Consider the following 8,640-nt stretch of genomic DNA (forward strand, 5'->3'; position numbering starts at 1 on the left):
ACATTTTAATAATAACGTAACATGATTGACAATGTAATTGTTTTGTCATTGTCATGAGTGTTGCTGGCATATATATATATATATATATATATATATATATATATACACACACAGACACATATATAAACATATATATACATATAAACATATATATAAATATATATATATATACACATCTATACACATATATATACAGTTATATATATATACATATACACACATACATATATATACATATACATATATACACACACACATATACATACTGTATATACAACATATACATATCTACATATATACTGTATATACACATATATATACAAATCTACATATATATCTACATATATATATATTAGGTACAGGGACTCTGATTCGATTAAAAAATTAATCCAATTAATTAGAGGCTGTGTAAGAATTAATCTTGATTAATCGTATGTAATCAGCACACGTAAATTTGCCCCAAATCGCAAATGCTTTTTTTAATTTAAAAAGGTTTTAGTTGGCGACAGAATCAAATAATAGACATGGACATGAATATTGTAAACTGAAGCTGTTTTAATTTCTGAAAAAAGCTTTAAACTGCATTTGAATTCAAAACAGAAACAAAAATATCATCCCTGGTTAAAATTGGGCAGACTTAAAAATAAAGTGGTAGTTTAAGTACGTTAAGTACATTTTCAGAATAGTATTGTCTTTAAATAATAATAACCAAAATTTCAACATAAAGTGCAGTTTTCTTCTTAAAAAAATAAGTCAGAAACATAAAAGGTAATTTGACCAGCTTACTCTTTAAACTCTGAGTAACATTAGCCAAAATTATTTTGTACATTAGACTAAAACAGTGTGATCATTGAACATTTTATAATTAGATGTAATTAGAATTACTAACGGTCACGGAAGTCCAATGATCCCCAGTAAGAGCCACAAAGTCCGCTTTCTGTAATGCATCTAATTTTGCTTGCTTTTCAGTGTGCACAAAACCATGCTTTTATCAAGGCTTCCTCGGGTAGTCGAAATGATCAGTCGTAGGAACGCGCTTTATTCCGACTCTAACATTTTTGTAGCTGTGATGTGTGCATCAGTGTAATGGATGTACCAGGAAATCATGCATTGACAAAAGTTCCCGTTTGCTTGGAATTGAAAGTGTGATTAAATGCGTTATTTTTAACGCGTTATGGAGTACATGCATCGAAGCTTCTCAGCTGTGCTTGTGCTAAGAAAGGGAAAATTTTAAAAATAACGTAACATGATTCTGCGTTAACCTAATATTTTTTCATACCTCCCAAACCAAGGAGATGCGAAGGTAAAATGAATTGGGTAGCACGCGTACATAGTCAGTACACACCCTCTCGGGAATCGAACCTCGAATGTCGGCGTTAGACTCTACAATTGCGCCACAGAGTGTGGCTTGTCTATGCTAAAGTATGTATTGTAGATCGGGGTATATATATACATTTATACATACATACACACACATATATACACACAAATACATATATATATATACATACATACACACACACACATATATAAACATATATATACATATACATACATATCTACATATATACACACACAGCTATTTCGTATCATTGCAATACGCTGTTTGTTAAAACGGTTGACTCCCCGCTCTTACGTGCAATAACAAATCAAATCATTCAGTTGTCTTTGCTCATATGTCATTTTAGAGCTGGACGCCTGGCATCTTTTTTTGGCCACAAGTTCGTTTCTGTTTGGTGTGAGGTTCTGTGTTGTGGAGATTCTCAGGATGGATTGCAGGTGCTCATCAGTGAGGCGACTGCTGTGTGCTGTTTTGTTAGTCTTTATCACTGAGAAGAGCTTCTCACACAGATATGTGCTACCAAACATGCACAAGGCTCGAGCCGCATGTAGACGGACTTTTTTTGTTCTTCAAAGTCACCAAAGCGCCGTGCAAACTCAGTGCGCAATAACTCTAGCTTCGCAATAACTTGCAGCATCATAAGGTAGACTTGATTAACGCTGTAAGTGTTCGCAAGGCAGCTGAAGCGCTGCATTATGGGATCTGTAGTTTATTGTGTTACCAGCGCTTCATATACCCGGGCCATTAATAACAATAATACAGTATATAAAATGATCTCGCGGGCCGGATATAATTACACTGGTCGGATGTGGCCCAAGGCCCTTGAGTTTGACACATATGGACTAAATAGAACTTGAAAAGATATATTTTTTAAATGTGATTGGCGCAATTCAGATAGAGTTGACGCACTACAGCCTGCATGCCTCAATAAGTCATCCTCCTCGCCTTACTTTTTACCGTTCATTTAATGAATACACTGAGTATGGCTTTACCAAAACAATCATTGATGGCTAATAAAGTATCCATTATTCGAGTATGTAGAGCGGGATATATATATATACATATATATATACCCGCGTATCGCAGCGGAGAAGTAGTGTGTTAAAAAAGGTAGAAAAAGAAAAGGGAACATTTTAAAAATAACGTAACATGACTGTCAATATACAGTATTTGTTTTGTGAGTGTTACTGAGTGTTGCTGTCATCAAGGATTTGATTATCATTATTTCTTTCAATCAGGTTCGTATTTGGAGGATGTGTTGTGTTCAAGTTACATTCCGCGGTTTGTCAATCGCTGTAAAGATGACAGGTTTCATTCATCGATTCGCTTCTTACTGCATCAATAAACAGCTTGTCTTCTTCTTTATCTGAGACCTGACACACTGCATGCACGGGTTTTTTTTACACTGTCTTCCTTTAGCGGGACATTGACTTTTTCCAACGTGTGCTTTGTTTCCGCAGTAGTTGGATTTATGAATATGCTTGTATGTATGAGACGCTTCATATTTTTTGCTGCCTTTTTAATTGTGTAATTCGGGTTTTGTTCAGCGCTCTTTGGAACTGTTGTTTTTTATCTGTGCACTGCGTCAGTTCACGTGAGCCACTCGGTGTACATGCATCGAAGGTTCCCAGCTGTGCTGGTGCCTGTCGCTACCCGATCTGCGTGCCTACCAGATTTGCGCGCGCAGGCGTATTGAAAGCCTAACATGCCGTAAAGTGTTCACGCATGCGTTAAACAGATTGGGCAGCACCGTAAAGTGTGTGATGACGTAGACTTTCACTACGCACGCGCATGCAGATCGGGTCGGCAACGGGAACCAGGTAGTGACACACACCGCATGCGCTTAATGAAAAAAACATTAAAAACAAAAAAAATCACTTTACGGCACGACTCGATCGGAACTGTGCATACAGCACAATTTGACATTACGGTTTATTCATTTTAGTTCCACATTAGTTGACCATAATGAAAATATTTATCCTGCAAAATAAACGAAGCAGCCTTTGTGGCGTAACATTGATGTCCAATGTTTAATCGCCGTAAGAGGAAGCTTAGGTGTGCACACCTGATGATCCCCAATTAGGCGAACTATACACTGTGTACTGTTTGTATTATTTGGCAGGTACTATATATATATATATATATATACAGTATGTATATATATATTGTATATATATATGTTATATAAAGCATGTAGTGTTTTATTTTACCACTCACGTAATAAATCATATAAACTTTTCTTTCCGTTTTGATCTATTGTTGCAATTTCCCTCTTATGTGCAAATTGTGTTTGTTTAAAAATATCTTTAGACATCAATTATTATTAATAAAATTGCAATTTATCTTAAGGCATCAAGTTTACAAAACCTAATGTATCCAACCAGTTTTATAGAAATATATGGTCCTTTTTCAAAAAAAGAAAAGAATTAAGACTGTGTTGCATGGCATTGTGCTGACTGTCCCTGTCCTTAGTATTAACTGTGACAGTCCACTTGTTAAATTCTTTAATTCGTTCTCAGTTCTGCAGTCAGGTCAGAGGCTGAAGGAGTCGAGAGTATAAAGCCACTGGTTCAAATCCTCATTTATTCCAATGGCTATTAATCTTACAGAGAAGTTTAACTTTATACCCACATACTTAAATTAAGGAAGTGAGCTGTTATCATTTGAATCAATCTATTAGATCTATTTTTTTTTTTAACAGTAAGTGCTTGTTGCTCTAGTTCATATTTGTAATTCATTTGTTCTTAATGATGTGTTTTTAATGTTATTTCAAGGCGTCTCTGTAAAACCCGCTGAGAAACCAACTTACCTATTAATATAATAAAACTGAACTGAATTTAACAGCTGTAAAATAAAATATTCTCCACTGAGCAGAATTTAAACAGCATGAAGTAGTTCAGTTTATGATGAACAACATGTGGACGGAGGGCAGTGATACTCATTCTTACAAGATTAATTAACACAACGCACCGCTGTTGGTGTGCAGACTCCTCGTCTCATGTCAGTGATTTTATTCACCCATATTGACACAGAGCCAGTTCATTTTTACAACTTAAAAAAGGAAATACAATACACTTATCATACATTTTATTGAAGGAATAAATGGTACATTTAAAAATAAAAGTGAAAGATCTGTGAACAATGTTTCTCAAAAACAAATTATATACACACCCATATTTATATGTACTGTATATATACTATATACTATACATACTATATATATATAATGAGTAGAAAATTCAGTAATCATAAAGATGTATAAATGGGAAATGCATTTAACTAGAACACAACTACAATGAAAATGGCCAACAAGGAGAGGTGTTAAAAACTATTAGGGAAGGAGAACACAAATATATTTACAGATTTTTACCTTAGTATTTAAAAAAAATGTTAGTCAAGGTTTTGAACACAATAAAAGTGAATCATTAAATTTGTCAAAAAAGGAAAAATGCTATTTTAGGTTTATGAACAAGATGCTACTCAGAGTCAAAGAGTTATTATCCAGCAATATTCCATAAAAATTCTGTTCTATTTAAACTGACATCTTTCCTGATCTGTCCTTTAACATTTGTTCACTAATAATATTTCTACATCACCTTTGCTTACAAGTGTAGCTCAAATTGCTCCACAAAAATATACAGTTACAAAGAAAACTGAAGGCATTATAAAAGTAAATGAGAAGCAGACGGAGGAGTCCTTGTCCTTTGTAATAAATACACTGCCTGGTGAAATGGCCGGGGACAAAGACAAACTTGCAGCCTTCAAGGACACTGGAGATAATAAACCTCTGGGGTCCCAAGCCAAAGCCACACAGCCCCTCTGCACATCCCAGCATACATGATTGTGGCCGTCTCAGTCCAATCACAATTCCATTTCAGGACATCTTGTGAACTTTTCTTCTATCACACACAGTTGGAGTTGATTTAACAGACGGTGGAGACGCAGGGGGGCACCACTGCAATACACTGGAAAAAAACAGAAAACCGCAGAGGTTAGTGCCCAGTGCAGAGCTTACAAAGTGTACACAGCACCATTTCTAATCTATTACTAACCAATGCAAGTAACTAAGAAAAGCCAAATTAGAAAAGTGGGCTTGTTGAAGTTTTTCGAGATGCTTGACATTTGTAGCCTGGCACTTCTCTATTGGCAAAGCACTCCAGATTTTGTTGCACGAGTATAGAAAGCTGCTGGTTTTTATGGTTGATCTTGGAATAAAAAGCAAAGCAACGTTTCAGAGAAGAGATGTTGGGAGAAGACACTCAAAAAAACAGGCAGGGTCTAAAATACTCAAAGCCTTCTAATTATTTAATAGAACCTTAAAATCAATTCTAGTGAGACAGACAGCCAGTGTAATGAGACCGAGACAAAAGGCCAATACCTCGTGATCACTTGGCAAAGGCACAGCAGATCAGACCAGAGATTGAGATGGAGGATTCTAGAAGTGTCAGGAGGGCCAGCCGCTACTTCAACATGGCACACATCTCTGTCCTCCTTCTTTAACTGCTGCCCCATAACACAAGCGACTCTTCTACTTCACTGTAACTGTTAAAAATATAAACACAGTAGATATTCACTCAAGGAGTTCAAACATTAATAAAGTGTACTCTCACTTCTTCTTCTGCCTCCTTTCTTGGTTCACCTGTAGATCAATTATTACCAAAGTAAACCATCACAATAGATAAAAGGTCTGCTTAGAGTCAAGTCTAACTAATAATATTTTTTTAAATTACTTTGGTTTTTGTAGGATGTTGAAAGAACCCCAACTTAACTGTCATTATATGTAACATCGTTTTTTCCTTTTACATTACGCATACAGTAGACAGTAGACATTGTGTTATAATCTCTGTATATCTGAACTTCTAATGTGTTGTGCTCAGGTGTTCATTACTTACATGAATACATCTTTGTTTTTCACTCCTGCCTTAGTTTTGTATTAATTTAAAATTAATTCTCGGTTCTTTCAAAATCCAACAACAAAGCACAGTAACTTAAGAACATAAATGTTATTTTGTAAAACAGAACAACATCCCTGTTTAGTGACTGCTGGTACTGATGCTCCTCAGTCTCTGTGTTTGTGAGGATTCACACTCTGAGGCTTTCTGTCTAAAATTAAAAAGCCGTGTTAGTTACTGGACAGAGTGAGCAGACATACAGTGCAGTATTCAAGGTAGCAAAATATTACAGATCAAGTAATAAATATGGGGAGGCTTTGTAGGAATTGTGCACACATTACTTTTGAAAGTGGAAGCCTCAGTAGTCTTACCTGTAGAAATAGCAAATCTAATATGAATTGCACATCATCTCGAACTGGAAATCTTAAAAACAGAAGAAAAGGACATCCAGTTGTGTCTCAGAATTCGGGTACACTGGCATCTGTTCAGCCACATGGAAGGCTGGTTACCACCGGCATCCTGTAGGGTCAAGAGAAAAAATACAATAAAGGGGCATTGTACTTCTAACTGCAGCAATAAGAAATAAGTTATCTCTAAGGAGCAAGGCTCCTCCATTATATTCAGTTAAATGTATGTATGTGAACTTCTATAAGATTATAACACATGACAACAGCAGGTGCCCAGCCTGTCACTGTGCCACATTAGACGCACACCACACTTCTCTGATGGCTTTGGATATAAATTTTAAAATTGCCTGTTTTCAACCATGGAATTTTTTTCTACTAAATAAGGTTAAAGTAATCCATTAACAATTTGTAATTCTATTATCCGCATCCTGCTTTCTTGTAATAACTTTGTTGTTGCTACTCTTGTATGTAATATAGCCTTCATCATTATAATTTGTTAACGTTATTATGGAAAAACTACTGCATTGATGTAATCTGATATCAACATAATAAAAAAATACCGACGGCTTTGGAGGGCACACTTTACACCGTCGAGTGTCAGTCCTGCACTCCTAATTCTATTCCTAATTCGACACCTCGATTACATTGTTTTACTTAATTATTAGGATGCCGTTCACTCTTTAAGATAAAAAAAAAATGTGGACAAATGTTAAAAGAAACACACCACCAAATGCTAATAGAATGCTACGAAATAAATGACATACATATATTAATCCATTAACCCAAACACGGAAAATGCTGTGATTTTTACGATTAAACCACGAGATTACGAAGTGGTTTAACTAAAAGTGATGTACTTACAAAAGCTGTATATGGCCATTATAAAGTTCACAGACACACGTCGCATTTCATTTCGCTCCCTCTTCATTCGACTGGAGTTAAATTTTTCAGGCGACACATCTTCCATGACGTTCTAAAATTCAAAAGTTGCCATCTTCCAGTAACAAGTCCACTTACAGACGGAGTTAAAGGACAACGCAAAAATGACTCGCAACTACAAATCAAACCTGACGAGTGACGTGTGTCGTAACACATTCGACATGCGCAGAACAAATCGGGCAGCGTCGTGAAATGAATTTTTAATTAAGCACAGAGCGCGTGCGCGAGACAAATCGGATGGGGACTCATGTCGCAAAGTAAAAAAACGCAGATCGGATAGGGTCGTAATAGTAAAGCTCTGCGCATGCGTGCGCATGCGCGCGCAGATCGGGTAGGCACCGCAGATCGGGTAGCGACAGTGCCATCTCCTGCTATGTCCATGGCTGTATTTAATGTTACCTTAGTCCTGGCACAAAACTTTCTCTCGCAGTTTCGCTGAGTTTGTGTCAAACACCACCCTGACCATCTCATCTTCCTCTCCATAAGCACAGTCCTTCACCCGTGAATATTTACCCGTGGCAGTTTGCTATTGGATTGCCACTGACGGACGGCCTTATATGGGCAGGCACTAAATTACAAACGCCAGCGGCAGCCTGTCTATGAACTTAATTTAAAGTGTAGGTTTACATCGTGCTTTGTTTCCGAAGTAGCAGAACTCATGAATATGGTAGTATATGCCACTCGCTCGCTTCTTATTGTTTCGCTGCCTTCTCAATTATATAATGCATGTTTTCTTGAGCGCTTTTTTGAGGTCTTCCTGGTTTTCTATGTACTGCGTGATTACGTGGGAGGCGTGATGATGTCACACGAAACTCCGCCCCCACGGCGTTGAAGCTCATCTCCATTACAGTAAATGGAGAAAAACTGCTTCCAGTTATGACCATTACGCGTAGAATTTCGATATAAAACCTGCCCAACTTTTGTAAGGAAGCTGTAAGGAATGAACCTGCCAAATTTCAGCCTTCCACCCACACGGGAAGTTGGAGAATTAGTGATGAGTCAGTGAGTGAGTCAGTGAGTGAGTGAGTGAGTGAGGGCTTTGCCTTTTATTAGTATAGAT

Source organism: Polypterus senegalus, chromosome 1, assembly GCF_016835505.1.
Source record: "Polypterus senegalus isolate Bchr_013 chromosome 1, ASM1683550v1, whole genome shotgun sequence".
NCBI classification, from domain to species: Eukaryota; Metazoa; Chordata; class Cladistia; order Polypteriformes; family Polypteridae; genus Polypterus; species Polypterus senegalus.